The sequence below is a fragment of the Lagenorhynchus albirostris genome, chromosome 10, assembly GCF_949774975.1.
Source record: "Lagenorhynchus albirostris chromosome 10, mLagAlb1.1, whole genome shotgun sequence".
NCBI classification, from domain to species: domain Eukaryota; kingdom Metazoa; phylum Chordata; class Mammalia; order Artiodactyla; family Delphinidae; genus Lagenorhynchus; species Lagenorhynchus albirostris.
In genome coordinates this window covers 28,814,030-28,831,511 of record NC_083104.1, presented here as the reverse complement: position 1 = coordinate 28,831,511, position 17,482 = coordinate 28,814,030, and the positions used below count along the sequence as shown (strand labels likewise).

At 41.4% G+C, this 17,482-nt stretch overlaps 1 protein-coding gene and 2 pseudogenes across 18 annotated transcripts in view; all 3 read right to left on the bottom strand.

Moving 5' to 3' along the window:
• FHIT (fragile histidine triad diadenosine triphosphatase) overlaps positions 1 to 17,482 on the bottom strand; it is a 1,440,192-nt gene that overhangs the window by 1,114,485 nt on the left and 308,225 nt on the right. The window lies entirely within an intron of this gene.
• On the bottom strand, positions 1,286 to 3,432 carry LOC132527773 (DNA replication factor Cdt1-like; annotated as a pseudogene).
• On the bottom strand, positions 13,314 to 13,382 carry LOC132528315 (U4 spliceosomal RNA; annotated as a pseudogene).

Genomic DNA, 17,482 nt, shown 5'->3' with positions numbered 1-17,482 from the left:
AGCCAAGGGAATGGGGTCATGGGGACACAAAGCCATGAATGAGTGTCTCTGCATGTTCTTTCTTGAGTGATGATTATAAATTCAATGTTCCTGAAAGAATTTCTTGCCTCATAACGTCCACCTTTATGCTTCCCCCTTAGATATGTTCATATGCCATTTATGGAATTCCCAACAGCAATGTAACCTTGTATTAATAATGAAGGGTTTTTAATAACCTTATAAATTTTACTATACCTTGTTGGGGGGTGGGGAGGGAGGACAAACAAACAGAAATGTGGGCACGTCAAATGGCAACTTGTAAACTTCACTATTCATTGTATAGGAATTAGCACTTCTGGTATTGTTAAGCAGCAACTTGTAAAGTTCACTCTCCCTTAGAAAATAAAAATGGAATGAAAGGTACTGCTTAGAAGAAGCATAAATTTCAATCTCCACTGCAGGAAAATAAGCTCTGATTACGCTACATAGTTCATACACCTCAATGTGCCAAACAGTTGTTTTATTATACATTCATGTATAATCAGCTGGTTTTCCAGCAACAGAGAATGAAACTTACAAGTTGTTGTTTAACTTTCTTTTAAATGTATTTTTCTTCCTTCTCCTTTTTCCTCCTCCATACCCCCAAAACATAATATGAACAATGGGGTTTCTGAATGTTACCACTCATTAATTCCTTTTATAACAATGATTAAGACAATTTTAAACATTGTTCTTGGGCTTTATGCGATCACATATAATAGAGAATGACATAGTTTTGGGTCATACATTTCAAACAATAGCCTTTTAACTTGCTGGGGGTAGAGAGAGCTTTTTAAAAGTTAATAATAAGCATCATTAACAGCCTTTAATTTCTATTTGTTGTTGAAAAGGACCAGGCCTCTGACTCCAGAAGCTCCTCAGCATTTTCACAAATGCACCCATCAGAAATTCAGAACCAGTGCATTTGAATGATTTTACCATTTATTAAAACAAGTTTCTTTTTCTTGTTTCTTTTTTCTTTTCTTTTTTTTTCTGACTTTATCTTACAGTTCTAGAGGCCAAGTACAAAAATCAGGGTGTGGGTGGGCAGGGCTGGTTCCTTCTGGTGGCTCCAGGGAGAATATGTTCCTTGGCTCGTGGCTCCTGCCGGCACCTTCCAATCTCAGATTCTGCATCTGCCTCCCTCTTATGGGGACCCTGTGTGACACCCGGCCCACCAAGATACTCCAGGACCACCTCAGGATCCCACGTGGACACCTGGGAGGGTTATTCTGCCAACCACACTACCTCTCCCCCACCCCACTTCCCTGCACCCTGTATACGAGGGGGGCCTCCACCACACTAATCAGAGGCCCTCAAGCCCAGCAGCCAGAGCCCTGACCCTCATGGGGACTTAGGACAGGGAAAGCAAAGTGTGTCGTGTTCCTAAAGAGAGTAAGACACAGGCCCGGCGGCCCGTCTGTGTTGGCACCTGTCCGCTGGGCTCATAGCGCCTCCTCAGCACGGGCAAGATGGGCCAGCTGTGCCAAGACACCCGCCAGGTCGGCGGCCTTGCCCAGATTGACGAAGGTGTCCGTGCAGATGCGGTGGAGGCTGAGCCAGTCGGACAGCAGCTCAGAGAGGAGGTGCACATGCTTCTCCATCTCCCAGGGGCTCGTGGCCGTGCGGTAGCTGCCCACCATCCTGGTGCAGGCCATCTCCATGCTGAGCACTGGCTTGTGCTCTGACCTGAAGACGCTGCGCAGCACGCGGGCCACCTCAGGCAGCCGCTCGAGCCCCTGCAGCCGCTGCTCCTGTTCCAGGCGCCGGGTCATCTGCGCCAGCTGCTTCTGCGCCTCCTGGGCCGGATCCGCTCCAGCAGGACCTGGGACATCCCCTTCAGGGCGGCAGGCGGCATGGCGGCAGGGTGGCTGGCAGTGCCGGGCTGGGGGACCAGGGGCTGCTAGGCTCGGCCGTGAGCTGGGCCAGGTCACTCAGAGCCTTCTCCATCCTGGATGACACCAGGCTGCGGGCACCGGCCAACACCTCCTGGGCGGTGGCCAGCTTCTCCACGGTGGGCGGCTGGGGCAGCTTGGCCGGCTCGATGTCAGGCACTTCGTCCACGTTGAAGCGGGGGTGCCAGCGTGCCAGCTGGTCCTCAGGAACCTCCATGGGCGGCGGGGGGTAGGGGGTTTCAGGGAGGCCAGGAAGGCCCTGTGATACTACCGGACACGGGCTACCAGATTCTGGCTGACGATCTGGCACCACCGCAGCAGGCGCGATGCTGTGAGCTGGGGAGCCACACTGCCAGCCTGCTGGTCCAGCAGCGGCTCGATGGTGAGCTGGTAATCAGACCTCCTGCCATCGTCCTTGAATGTGGCAGCGTAGCGCTCCTGGCTTGCAGTAGGAGCCAGGGTACATGGTTTTGATCCGGCCCACACTGTGCTCCTCAAAGCGCTTGTGCATCATGTCCTGGACTCCCTGCTTGACCTTGGCGAAGGTCACAGTCTCAGAGTGGTTGTACAGCATGCCCACAATGGTGTCCATGCTGCAGAACATCTCGGCCAGCACCTGGTACTTGTAGGGCAGCACAAGGCCCGGGGGCCCCTACTGGGCCAGGGCAAGGAAGCGCTGATAGGCAGGCATCTGCTCACCACGTAGCCCCGCTGGGTGCCCCTTGTCCTCCGGTGCTCTGGGTTCCCCAGCATTCTTCTGTGCACTTGCCTTCAGCTCCTGGACCCGTGCCCCCAGCTCCTGCGCCCACTGCAGGCAAGACTTGAGCTCAGAAAGGGTGACCTTTGAAGGGACCTTGTGTCCTCCTGGGCTGCCAGTCAGGGTCGCTGACCAGCTGGGAGGGTGACCTTTGTCTTCTTGCTTTGGGGAGAAGAGTGCTCTGGGGAGCCAGGGACAGCTGGGGAACTAGGGCCAGAGACTGCGTTGGCCAGCAGCCTCAGCCTCCTGCGCGGGGGCGGAGCAGGCTCATCGCGCTGGGGCTCGGCGGGTTGGGCCCAGCCAGGGCCGGGGCGTGGGGCTCAGGGTACACCAGACCGGCTTGGTGCGTCTAAGGGGTGGTATGTAAATATTCGGGAAGACCCTGACGGGCAAGACCTGAAGGTGGAGCCTAGTGACACCATCAAGAATGTGAAGGCCAAGATCCAGGATAAAGAAGGCATCCCCCCTGACCAGCAGAGGCTCATGTTTGCAGGCAAACAGCTGGAAGACGGCCGCACTATTTCTGATTACAACATCCAGAAAGAGTCTACCCTGCACCTGGTCCTCCATCTAAGGGGTGGCTGTTAATTATTCAGTCTCACATTCATAATGCCCAATGATGGCATCACTCTGCACATGGCACTGCGCCATGGCGGGAGCAGCGAGACCCCAGCGGTGGGACCACAAGCAGAAGTGGAGACGCGTTTCCCGCTGATTTTCTTGCTGCACCCTGGTCCCGCCCCCGCTGTGGGTGGAAACCATTGGCACAAACAAATTTCTAAATAGTTCTCCTGGACAGGAAGGACCCGAAACTTGGAAGAAAGTGGTAGAGCTATATTCTGTGGAGTCATGGCAAGCAATAAAGGAATAAGGGCAGTTGCCACCTCATTACTAGAAGTGTCAGTGCCATGATATCCTAATAAAAGGTGTTGTAACAGAAATTATAAGAAAACTCTCAAAAGAGAAGTCAGGTGCAATACAGCAGAGAATCAAGCAAAGACATCTTTATGTAAGAGGGGAGTAAAAACATAAATATACCACCCCTATAATTTTCTTAACTTATAATTTTTGAATAGATGATACATCCAAGAAGTAATTAATTGAAATAATACCAAAGTAGCAATGTACATTGAAAAATGTCTTCTGACCCATGCTTTTAAAAATCTCTTATGCAGTCTTCAACATATGCATATATAAATATATATACATATACTTTACATTTCTATGACCACAAATAATAGCATATTCTAACCCTTCTTTCACTTAGAGATGGTTCTATATAGATACAGGCTTTATAAAGGCTTAACTATATTACAGTGCATAAATATTCTATAATTTATTCACCTAATCTATTTCTTGGACATTTAGACTATTTTAAATCATTCGTTATTAAACAAAATGCCATGATGAATATTTTAGTACAGAGATTTTTGTGCATCTAGTGACTATATTGCTAAACTAAATTACTAGAAATGAAACTGCTAGGTCAAAGGGTTGTGTGAATTTTATTTTGATAGTTATGGCCAAATAACTTTCCAAAGACAATATACCAATTTATACTTCCATTCATGATACCAATATATCTTGCATTGAAGGGATTCCAAAATATCCAAAAGTTCACATCATTTTTCTGCCAATTGATCCATTCCCTCTGAAATGGGGGTTGGGGGTAAATATCATCTACTTTTGCTTATAAGTATAGGCAGGTTATAATTATTATTACCCAAGATTCAAGGCTATATCATTACCTACCGCACCGCTCTCTCCTCACTGTGCTATAATTCTAACTGGTCATATAGATCTTTAATTTGCAGATCTCCTCAGAATACAGATTATCTGCATTCTGCAGACATCTGCAAAAAGCCATCCACAAGTGCATATTTCATGGCTGAATATTTTTACATAACATCAGCTGGAGTCCATCATTCCAGTATTCTCGCCACGTGTCACAACCTGCTCTATTATATCAATAAGCAGCTTCAATTAGTCATTTTCTCCCCATGGTGATGACAGCTATAATAGTGTGCAGTGGTCTGATGAAGTTTGTAATACAAAGTACAGATGGGGATATTAGAAGGAAGAGGATACAAAATTAGAATAGCATAAAAAAATTCCACCTCCCAAATAGTTATTTGGGAAATGACACAGTATTCAAGAACAAATACAAAAATGCAATTACTTTTGAAAAAGACGGATAAATAAATTCACCACAGGAACACATTCTTGCCCCAGATAGAACTCTGGTTTTTATTGACTAATTAGTCATTAAGTGTTATCCCAAAAGCAAGTATAAATAAAAGAATGTTTGGTAAATTGAAAAAAAACTTGCCTTAAATAGAATTATAAGATGAAAATAAATACCAACGGAGAACGCTGCTTTGAAAGCGTTGTACAGTAGTAAATAAATTAGAAGGCATAAACACAGTTGGCTCTCCTCTCGGATTTTTCCTAATCCTTCCAGTTCTCACCTTGTCCACTACTATCACTGGGCTCCAAGCCACCCCTACCATATCTGGCATAGAGCCATGTCTTCCTAACTGACCACCTTTTCAGCCTCTTCTATTCAGAGCAGCTGAAACTATTACTTTTTAAAAATATAAATCAGATCATGTTATGTCTTTCCTTTCAGTCCTCCTGTAGTTTCTCTCACAATAAAAATCTAAAAGCTTCACCATGGCTGAAAAGGTCCTATGCAATCCAGTCCTGCCACCTCTTCAATGACGTCCCACTGCTCCCTTCTCATCCCCACACTGGCCTCCAACAAGCACAGTCCCAACTCAGGTCCTCAGGCCTTACTATTGCTTCTAGCTAGGATGCTTGTCCCTCAAGTATTCATATGTACCCCCTCCTCTTAACTTTAACCACATTTGTCCTCAAATGTCACCTCATCAGAGAGGTATTCTTTGACTACCCAATCCAAAAAGCAACCCAAAGCTCTCACAATGCATGCTGATTTACATTCCTTACACCACTTACTCCACTTTACATTACATTATAATATGCATATGTGTATCAATTTATTATCTTTATCTCCTAGATTCTAGAATATAATCTCTATGAAGGCAAGAAGCAGCAAAAATACAAATTGTGCATTCCAACCAGACACAAAATCATGCTGTGATTGTGAATTATATCCATAGTTGTTAAAACATCATTTAACTTACTTTGGGTCAAATTCATTCAACACAGCAAACATTTAATGAACTTCTAGTTACATATGGGGCTATTATATATTCTGTTTATAATATGCATTATATTACATAATATGTATTATATATATGTAAATATATATAATATAATTTAATAATATATAAATATTATATAAATATTATATATAAATAATATATATTATATGATGTAATACATATTATAAACAGAATATATATTATATAACGAACATTTAATTAATATGGGGTTCCAGAAGCACAGGTCCCAGTGTCTATTCCTGGAGACAGAACTTTACAGTGTTTAGGAGACAAGACACAAAATATGAGCTATTGAAATACCAGGTCAAAACATTAACAATCAGAAGCCAACATAAGTAGGGCAGATAATAAATGTCAGGAAGTTCGGACGAGAGACTTGTGTAGGCTAAGAGGGTGAAGGAAAGTTTCAAAAAGAAAGATGGAGAGGATCAGGAAAAGGAAACTAGAAGGAGGAAAGCATTCCGGTTAAGCTCACAGCATAGGGAAAAACAGATTATACCAGTGATCCTCAGACTTCAGGGCATGGAACCCTGGTGCTAGATGGTCACTGACAGGACAAAACAAAGACTAATAAAGTTATGTCCCTTTCAATTCTCTTTCAATCTTTCTAATTCATCCAATGAGAAATATTAATTAGTGCTAAAACACCTTCCTAACACTTGACTACCATGAATAGCATCATTTTATTTTTGTTATATTCCCCTTTAAAGTTTCATTCCCTTATTTATTGTAATGGATTTTATTTTCCATTTATGGAACACTATGTGAGTTTCTTTATATATAAACTCATTTAAGTAAGTAAAATGAGTTATTTTAAAGCCAGACATTAAACCAATCCTGGACCAGGTGGCTGGGACACTACCTGCCCAGACACAGCAGAGCCCAGATTTAAAGTAAGCAAAGGGTGCTCAGCGGAGAAAAGCAGAAAGGGAAACTTGTCAAAACGCAAGAGGCCTCATGGCAGGCTAAAGATTTTAGAAAATATTATGTAGGCCTGTTTTCCAACTGGTTACAAATTCCTTGGAAACATGCCCTTTGCACAAGAGTGTGGCATGCCTCTCATTTTTAAGACTGCATGAACTATGACAATCGTCAATTCCATTATAAAAAGTTAAAGACAAAGTAGAAAAAAGCTAACATTACTCCATACTGTATGAGAAATATAAAAGCACAACCATAACTACAGTTTTAATTTAAAAAATTTTTGTCTGTATCAATAAGGATCTGGGCAGAAACAGAGTATACACAAAACACCCAACTGGGGTAAGCTGCAGAACTTTTTACAAAGGTGTGGTAATGGTGTGGGGAAACCAAGGGTTAAGGCAGTATGTGGAGTTAAGGGAGGAGCCCATTTATAAAGCCAACAGAGAAGAACCTCCCAGGCACAGAACTGAGTAGAAAGTGGGTATGAAGGGATAAACGGAAGATACCCAGCACAAAAATAAGGCTATTTCCAAATACCTGCTGGGTAATTATTTACTACTGTCTAATCACTAGCTTTAGGTTGGGCTTTGGGCTACAGAGATTGAGTGTAGACAGCCTGGACTTAAACTTCAGCTTGCCACTCATCAGCTATGTGAGTTTCTTATGACACTGAACTTAGTTTTTCTGATGAAATGGGGGATGATAGCAGTATTCACCATAAGGCTGGTGTGAGAGAAAATGAGTAAATGTATATGAAGCACTTAGCATACTTTGCCTGCAATAAATGTGTTGTGCACGTCAGGGGGTGGGAGAGGGTCATGTTAGCCACCAAAATGTTTGAGAGAAACCTACAGGAGGAAAACTTAAAATTGTGGAAATTCTCAATTTAAATTCCATTAACTTAATACTTCATATGACTTGGCCAAAAAACCCCACAAAATTCTATTCTATTGATAAAATATCTGCAAGGCATACAAAGCAGGAAAATTATCTAAACTAGTAGAGGCAGGTAGGGGTGATGGTGGTGGCAGCAGCAGGGAGTGGACAGTAAAGACTTCCTGGAGAAGGCAACATTTAAAACGAGACCAATCTGAAGCCAAAGAGGAGTCAGCTGAAGAAAGAGGTGGGTGAAGAGGGAGCAGGGGGCACCCAAGGTGCCAAGGCCCTGGAGAAGAGGAAACATTACAGGTTTAATGAACCAAATGATCTAGACGTGAAAGAGTAAAGGGAGCTTGGGGAAGACTCTAGCTGGAGAGGTAGAACTCTCAGCCATGCTTAAAGAGTTTGAATCATATTTTTTGTGAGGGCAGTGAGAAACCTTTGAAAGGCTTTAAACTGGGAAAAGACATAATCCCATGATCAGACTGTCATAGTTAGAAAACCACTGCTAAAGGGAATGGAGAGCCATTGAAGAGTTTTGAGTCAAGGACTGGACAAGAAAAATGGTGTTTCAAACTTACTTTTTATCATTTTAGTGAATGCCTAAAACTAAAATTGTTGTAAAATGTTATAAAAATGGTTTATAAATGTCACACATAACTTTTCCTTGGCTTAACTATACATGTGTGTTCATTCAATAACTCATGTACATTCATTAAGACATTTATTGAGCACCTAATATATATACCAGGAATTGTGCTTAAATAGGGACAGGAGAAGAAAACTCACAAATAAGCAGTATAAAAGTGCTTAAGATTTGAGAGGCAAAGGACATTTCTGAGTGGTGGGTAAAATTCCTAAGGTGGGAGCAAGCAGAGTGCATGTGATAAAACATATTCCAGAATGGTTAGAATATACAGTGCATGGGCAGTGTTGAAACACTCATTCAATAAGAATTTAGTGAGTACCTACTATGTGCTAGCATTGTACAGCCATTGGTAACACAGTGATGGACAAGAAAATGCTTAAAATATGACAAGAATAACTTTTATCATTGCAGACAACACTAGGTTGATTATCAAGAGTACGTGAGGAAAAAAAATTGAAAAGAGCAGTGCCTTAATTTAAAGACGCTTGGAGTGGCAATAAAACATTTTTAATTAAAACTTCTCTACTGAGAATAGACAATCTTTGAAAGCCTGTGTAAATGAATTACATACAAATATACTAGTGATATTAGAGCTTTTAAAATGACATTATAACTTCTGAAATGTCAAATAACTTTGAATGTCAAATGTTACCCCCTCCATCAAAAAAATTACAATCATGGGGCTTCCCTGAAGGCGCAGTGGTTGAGAGTCCACCTGCCGACGCAGGGGACACGGGTTTGTGCCCCAGTCCGGGAGGATCCCGCATGCCGCGGAGCAGCTGGGCCCGTGAGCCACGGCCGCTGGGCCTGAGCGTCTGGAGCCTGTGCTCCGCAACGGGAGAGGCCACGGCAGTGAGACGCCCGCGTACCGCAAAAAAAAAAAAAAAAAAAAAAAAAAATTACAATCATGAATTGTCCAGCTGATCCCAAATCAAAGCAACGTACTTAAAAAGGGAATGCCCATTCTTTACACTGATCAGAAGAAATGCCTCAAATGTGGTTAAATCTTTGCTTTGACGTCACAGAATCTTGATGCTGATACAGACCCAGAAAGTCAGCTAAGGTCCATTTGGGGCAGCTTGAGAAGGGGAGAAAATGTGTTCCCTGCCTAACACGAACTTTTCCAACTCAGCCCCTGATCGTGCCAAGACAACACAGTGTAATAATGGTAATTTAATAATGCCGTCCGCTGGGCTCTGCCCAGATTAGAAAGCTCGGGGAAATAAATGAGGCTTGCAAGCCAAACAGAGGGAAACTTCTCCAGGCAGTGCCTGCAGCAGGGAGATAGCTGGTAATGAAATACCCCAGTCTCCATTCTTTATACGAGAGGTAAACATTAAAAGGGAGTCAGGAAAGGTAAAGCTCTCAAAATGGAAATAAATAAATAAGCTCACCTGCCATGATGAGATGTCTGAAAATGACTTGGAAGGACTGCCCAGAGATTTTCCCGGGGGATGTGGTAAAGTATCGACAGACATCAAGGGAGGTAATTATGTGCTTGGGCACATTTGCTGGATAAACTGGTCTCCTTACCTTCAACTTCCCGTGTGGGCACCAGATACAGAAACCGTGTTTAAACTACACAGCGTTCTCTCTGGCTTTTACCATAAAAAGGAAATAAAAGTGTATCCTGGGGGATTCCCCTGGTGGCACAGTGGTTAAGAATCCGCCTGCCAATTCAGGGGACACAGGTTCGAGCCCTGGTCTGGGAAGATCCCACATGCCACAGAGCAAATGAGCCCATGCGCCACAACTACTGAAGCCCGCGTGCCTAGAGCCCATGCTCCACAACAAGAGAAGCCACCGCAATGAGAAGCCCATGCACCACAACGAAGAGTAGCCCCCGCTCGCCGCAACTAGAGAAAGCCCGCGCGCAGCAACGAAGATCCAACGCAGCCAAAAATAAATAAACAAACAAATAAATTTATTTAAAAAAATGTGTCATGGGTTCTTGGCAAATCAGTCCAGTGTTAGATAGGGACCCATTATCTTTGACCTTCATGTTTTTGCCTCTTCTGACTCATAGAAAATCCTCAAAAACTCTTTAAGGGAAAGATATGTGATGTCTGAGAAATTCTCACTTTCAGAAAAAAGACACCATTTTTGCAGCATAAAAATCATAGTTGAATTAAGTGATTTCTTTATTTTTTATTTCAACTGGTCTGTTATCTGCTCAAATTTTTAAAATTTACCTAAAATAACAGAAGCTTTGTTTACTGACCGTGTTATTAACATGTGAGGATAATAGCCAATCCTCTCCTTTCTCTGTTTTTCCTCTCAATCACCAAGACAACTCTAACATTCCTCCATCTTAGCTTCTTTATAGAAAAATTCTCACAGGTAACTGCCATCCTCTATCACTTCTGAAACTGGTAATGAAATGTCAGAGGAGGAACAGTTAATTAAAATTGTGGAATCCACTTTGCATCCTCTCACAGTCAATAAAAGTACTACAATTAAGGATACATTTCAACACATGATGTAACTAATATGTCACATTTTTTAATAACAGTTGGCTATTAAAAATCAAAAGTCATGAATGTGGGGGCTTCCCTGGTGGCGCACTGGTTGAGAGTCCGCCTGCGATGCAGAGGACGCGGGTTCGTGACCCAGTCCGGGAAGATCCCACATGCCGCGGAGCGGCTGGACCCGTGAGCCATGGTCACTGAGCCTGCGCTTCCGGAGCCTGTGCTCCGCAACTGGAGAGGCCACAACAGCGAGAGGCCCACGTACCGCAAAAAAAAAAAAAAAAAAAAAATCATGAACGTGAAGAGAATATTCAGTAAACATCTTGCAACACTGGCCATAAAACTCCTTTCGTTCAACTAGTGCAATAGATTTGATATTGAGATCAATTAAAAAGGTGTTTTCTAGTAATAAACCAAGGAACATGTCTATAATCTGCAAGGAATTTATGGGAATAAAAACTGTACCTGGGGCTTCCCTGGTGGCCCAGTGGTCGAGAGTCCGCCTGCCGATGCAGGGGATACGGGTTTGTGCCCCGGTCCGGGAAGATCCCGCATGCCGCGGAGCGGCTAGGCCCGTGAGCCATGGCCGCTGAGCCTGCGCGTCCGGAGCCTGTGCTCCGCAACGGGAGAGGCCGCGACAGTGAGAGGCCCGCGTACCGCAAAAAAAAAAAAAAAAAAAAAAAAAAAAAAAAATTGTACCTGAATATCCCACACGGGCTTACCCGAGCTGTTATCTTCAACAAGATTTCCTCACACTCTCAGCTTACTCCATAAACATTTAAGAAAGAAACAGTACAGAACAGCAGCTGAGAGAGTTCAGGCTGTGGAGTGAAATGCTGTGTTTCAACCCTGCCTCTGCTACTTTCTAAACATGAGACTGTAATCACTTGGCTTTATTTCTTGGAGTCTCAGTTTCCTTATCTGCAAAATGGAGAAAACACTCTCTACTCTTAGGGCTGCTGTGAAGATTAAATGAGATAACATGCATGAAGCATTCTGAATAGTGACTAGGACCTTGTAAAGGCTGAATAAATATAAGCTGTTCCTCTTCTTGGACACTTTATTCATTTAATAACTATATTTCCCTAAGGGTCTGGTAATCTAAGAACATTCATATACCTGACATATATTCATTTGTTTTACACTATTGCACTACTCATTTTTCTACATAAGAATTAGGCAGATGATACTTCAGGGTCCCTTCGTTCCAAATGCTGCCACTCATATTTAGTACAGATATCTGTTAAGCAAAGGAGAATAAAGGAGCCAAATCACCTCAGAAGCTGCTAGTTTCCACCCTTGCTTGTCAACTAACTCCATATGAGTCAAACTACACTCTCCAGGGAGCACTTGTGAAAGTCCCTGATTCATAGAAGTATTTACTTTGGGGTTTGGGGTTTGTTTTCTCAGGTTTATGTCTGGGACAGCTTGCTAAAGCTAACAGTCCAGCAATTTTATTAAACTCTTTTCAATTTCAGCATTTTTTAAAGAGCATATAGAAATCACACTGGCAGTGGCTATTTAAACTTCCCAGTGGATGCTAAAAAAATAAAAGGACACTTAAATGACCGTTTTTGAGCAGAGCCAACAGCATGTGGCCTAATTATCCAACTACATGAAAAATTCTATGGATTTTTAACCAGAGTATAAGGGTTTGATATGCACAGTTCAGAACGCAAACGGCTACCTCACTGGGGGGATGTAGAACTTTTCAAGTCTAAATATAAGGTCCAGGTATATCGGGGTAAGTTTCTTCTCTGTTTTTCCTTATGATAACTTCTAAGAAATGATAAATGAACAAGATGCTTAGAAACTGATGTAGCTAAGCCACTAATGAATACAAGTGAAGAAAATACCATTGTGCTAAGTGCTCTCCATTTATTTCTAATACAACTTTCTGAGGTAGGTAAAATTATGCACATTTTACAGATGAGGAAACCAAACTCAGAAAGGGTGAGTGCCCTACCCCAGAGGGCAGGTATCAGAGCTGGTGTCCTGGTTATCCTCTATTTGCCCCTGCAGACCCTTTGTCTGCCCTGTGGTGGCCTCTCCTCTGCAGCCCTCTGCAGCTCTCATGCCTTCTGGCTTCTGTTGGGTTAAGACAGGAGGCAGACAGCTTTCCCTTATTGTCCCTACCTTAAAATCATTACCCCTTTATTTTGTTTTCTTCATCACTTATGTAAACATTATCATACACTTAGTCATGAATTCATTCAACGATATTTACTGGGAGTCTACCACGTACCAGACACTCTATTTAGGTGCTGAAATACTGTAGTAAATAAGACTCACGTGGCCCTTGCCCTATTTATTTTCTCTTCCTTTCTTTTCCAACTTAAATATTAAATATAAGGGATTTCCTAAAATCAAATACCATGTCTTCTACAAATCTTTGGGCAGGCCTGGACACATTACGGATGCTCAAGAGTGGATGGATAAAAGAATGATTGATGGATAAGAGAAAATCATCTGAAGTATCTGCAGGACCAGGATAGAAGCTACCAAGCCTAATAAGACCTTTTCAATTAGCAGTAATCGTGCCTCGGATAAACCTTATTGGCTACGATACTACCACTGCACAAAGCTTAAAACTAAGACTTTTTCAATAATTTGCTGAGCAAACCCATAACAGTGCTGCTCGTTACAATACGAATTAAGAACAATGATGATATCTGGTGTTGATAAAGATGAGGTGAAATGAGCATTATTATAAACCACTGTACTGAGTATGAATCAGTGCTACCTTTCTATGTGGCAATTTGCTTAAACACCACAAACAAGTGACTCGGCTAACTGGCTTCCAGAAACAAATCCTAGAAGCACAATTAAGGATGAGTCCAAAGATATAGTTATAAGTATGTTATGAATAATTTGAAATTTTAAAAAATGGTAATGACCTAAGTGTTCAGCAACAGTGGATTGGATTAATCTATTCAGGCACATCATATAATGAAATACTACAAATGATTAAACATAATGCCATATCATATATTTCATGACATGAACATATTCGCATTAACTGAAAAAGGAGGATACAAAGTTTTACGTAGAATAATGCAATTTTTCTTTTAAAAAAATTTTGATATAAGAAAAAGGTCTAAAATTGCACTGTCCAATAGAAATATACGTAATTTTAAAGTATTTAGTAGTCATATTTTAAAAAGTAAAAGATGAAAAAAAAGTAAAAGATGAAATTCATTTAAAGATATATTTTAATTAATCCAACATACACAAAATAACAATAGCTTAAATTCTCTTTTTGAAATTTGGTGTGTAGTTTATACTTCTAGCACGTGGTGTCAATTCAGTCTTGCCATATTTTAAATATTTATGAGCCACATGTGGCTAGTGGCTACCAGATTGGACAGCTCGGGGAAGCCTTAAAAGCAGGTATGGAGAGTAGGAATTTGAATGATTTTTACTTTCTTCTTTCGTTTCTCCATCCTTTTACAATTACCATGTATAATTTTGCTGTTGACATATACTACTTCTGTGATACAAAAACAAAGTTGTTTTTAAATACTAAGAACAGAGGTTTTTTTTCTGTCTCTGGAATGCTTTTTGTCTCATCGTCTCTGCAGTTCACAGACTACCTGCTTCCTAGAATTAGAAAAATGCTCTCCTTTCTTCCCCTCTCTTTATAGAGACTTTGAATAGCTACCTAGCTTCAGCCCTCGGGCAAGTGACTTAAGGATCAAATAGTGTTGCTCTTCAGAGTCACAGCTAAATAAGCCCCTGCTTTCCAGTGATGTGACCCTGAATCTATCAAGACTCCAAGCACTGTTTTAGAAGCTCTCCTGGGCTTGTGGAAGGGCATGGAATGGGACCGGAAAGCGCTTAATTTGAGGTTAATTAAATAGTGATGACAAGCCTTAATCTCCAACTTGTCATCAGATTGTAAACACTGATCGCAGCTGCAGCCATCTGCAATAAACCTATTGAGAGAAATCTTGACCAGAATGAAATGAGTATGTTGATTACCCAGATGAAGCTGAGAGAGATGAGATCAGAGAAATCCAGGCTCTTGTTATACCAGGAGAAATGGAGACCCGAAAGGAGAGAAATCAGAGGAAAATGTGTCAAATCTGATGCCTTTACAGTCCTACCAAAAAAAACTAAAAGATTACTGGACCCCAGGAGCCTGGAGGATGAGAGAAATAAAGGTGAAGATGTAAATCCATTGGACTGAGGACCTGAAAGAAACTGAAATAGCTCTGTCACTATTAACACCTGATGGGTTTCTGTGGAAAATATGTCTGAGCCACGTGCATGTGCTGGGGCCTCTGGACCAATAGCTATACCAGCAGAAGTGAACTACAGCAGGAGTTTCCCAGGGAGGGAGGTGGGGAATAACAGTTACAGGTCAGGCACTTCACATATAATTTACCTGATAATTCTCTCAATTATTTTATAAGGTATTATTATTTTTTCCATTTTAAAGAAGAAAACGCTAAATCTCAAAGAAGTACCTACCTCACCGAAGGCCATGCAAAATATGGGTTGAACCCGGATTTGAATACAGACTAACTCCCCCACGTAAGCTCTAAACCTCGGGCAGCTCTGCCTCGAGCTTTGCAGCTTTGCGGTAGTGGTAAGGAAGTGATCAAGGTGAAAGAATACTGAAGTTCATGAGGAAGATGGAAAGAAAAGAGCACAAATTCCCCAAAGAGGATCTAACTAGGAAGTTAGGTGACCTAATGGAAATCTGCAAGGTGGGTGAGCATTCTGGTACCACTGTTCTCAGTGTACCTTAAAAGTGCCCTTTCTGGCCTCACTGACATGGAGAACACTTCCTCATTCTTCAAGACTCAGCACAGGTCAATCCGCACCTCGTCTGTGAAGCCTTTCCCAAACATCCTGGTGAGACCAGCACTTTCTTTTTATATTAACAAGGTGGGAGGCATTAGGAAGGAGATAACTTCAGTATAATTGGCTGGACACCATGTCACATGTAAAGAAAGTTAGGAAGGAGAATCTGAACCTAAGGATGAGAAAAACTGAAGTAAAAGAACCATGATAGTTGTCAAATAGTTAATGGACTAAGATGTATGGTTTAAATCTATGTATTCTTCCCTGAAGCCCTTTTGGAATAAGATAAAACATTCCTTCCTTCACTCATTGCCTAGTTTATGACAGTGCTAGTGAAAATAGCAGTGAGCAAAACCAGACACAATTCTGTTGTCAGGATACATGCATCTAACAGGGATAACATGTTCATAATAAAAAGATCACAGAAATATATGGAAAACTGTGATACATACTCCAAATAATAGGTAAATAAGATGTGATGATTTTGTTCAAGACACAAAACTGGAATCGATAAAGAGATTTTGCAGGGAAATAAGCTTCAGTTCATTATTTGGAAGAACTTTGAAATAATCCACACATTCCAGAAATGACCCCATGAATGAGTACACTTCCCCCTCCTGACATTGGACAGGCCCAGGCTGAGGCCGGAGAACAAAAGGGTCCAGTGCCAGACAACTTCGCAGGTCTCTTTCAGCTCTTAGAAACTATGATTCTATCATTCTAAAGAAAATATTGTCTCAGATGGTAATTAGAATTTGATAGCTTGAATTTCCAGGAGACTCAGGAAATTTGTGCAGAGAAGAATCATTTTCTGTACATAGAGGGGAGTCAAGCAAAACTGAGTCTCCTAAACAGCACTGATATACCTCTGTTTTACGTACTGCCCTGGAAGCTTTGTGAGTACAGGGGCCCATGGGCTTGCTCATCACTGACTCATCACTGCATGGCACATAGCACATACTAAATATTTGTTAAATGAACAAATAAATACAGTACTAAAATGTACCAGCACAAACACACTCACTTATAAAAACTTTCTTCTACTGTTATAGACCTTAAAATTGAACTTCCTTGAATAATTAATGAACATGAACATCAGTCAATCACTTGCTTCCTGATTGATAGCTAGGGTCCCTTGTCCAAGCACTCACTTAGTTCAATTAAAAATTAATAATTTTCCATGGAATAAATACACACTACACATAGTACATCAGGGGTTCCACTTTTAATAAGCAATTAAGTAATGCAGAGGGGCTAAGAATCTTTTAACTAAGAGAGAACTCCATGAACTTGCCCTTCAAGTTATCATTCACTTACTACCCATTTCTCTTCTAAATTTTTTAATTAGCCAGGAAAAAAGTAGTTCTGAAAACAGAATAAATAACGCCAATATGTTGTCATATTTTGGTTAACATTTGCAGGCGACACAATGTGTTTTTGTTAAACAGTGTGTTTTGTTTGTTTTTATTCCTTCTTTGACATGAAGAATACATTAGGGAAGATCAATACAAAACTGAGGCACTATATGTAAAATGTTAAGGGTCATTCATTGAAAAATTATGAACCATGCTATAGAACTCAGCCAGGTCAGAGCTAAATTAAATTATTGATCCATTCATTTTCCCCCTTTCTATGTGACTATCCCCTGATTTTTTATAACATACAATATTGCCTATATAGCAAATGAATCATCTTATTCTAGGCCCAGCATGTCTGCTGACTGACAATTTTCTAAAATTAATCGTCATATTGTTAGCATTCAGATTTATAAATTGAGCTCCCCTCACATAAACATCTAAATACCCAACATAAAATGTATAAGCTTTTGTAGCAGGAACTCAAAGGGAAAGAGGGTAATTGTCACTTTTTTCAATACA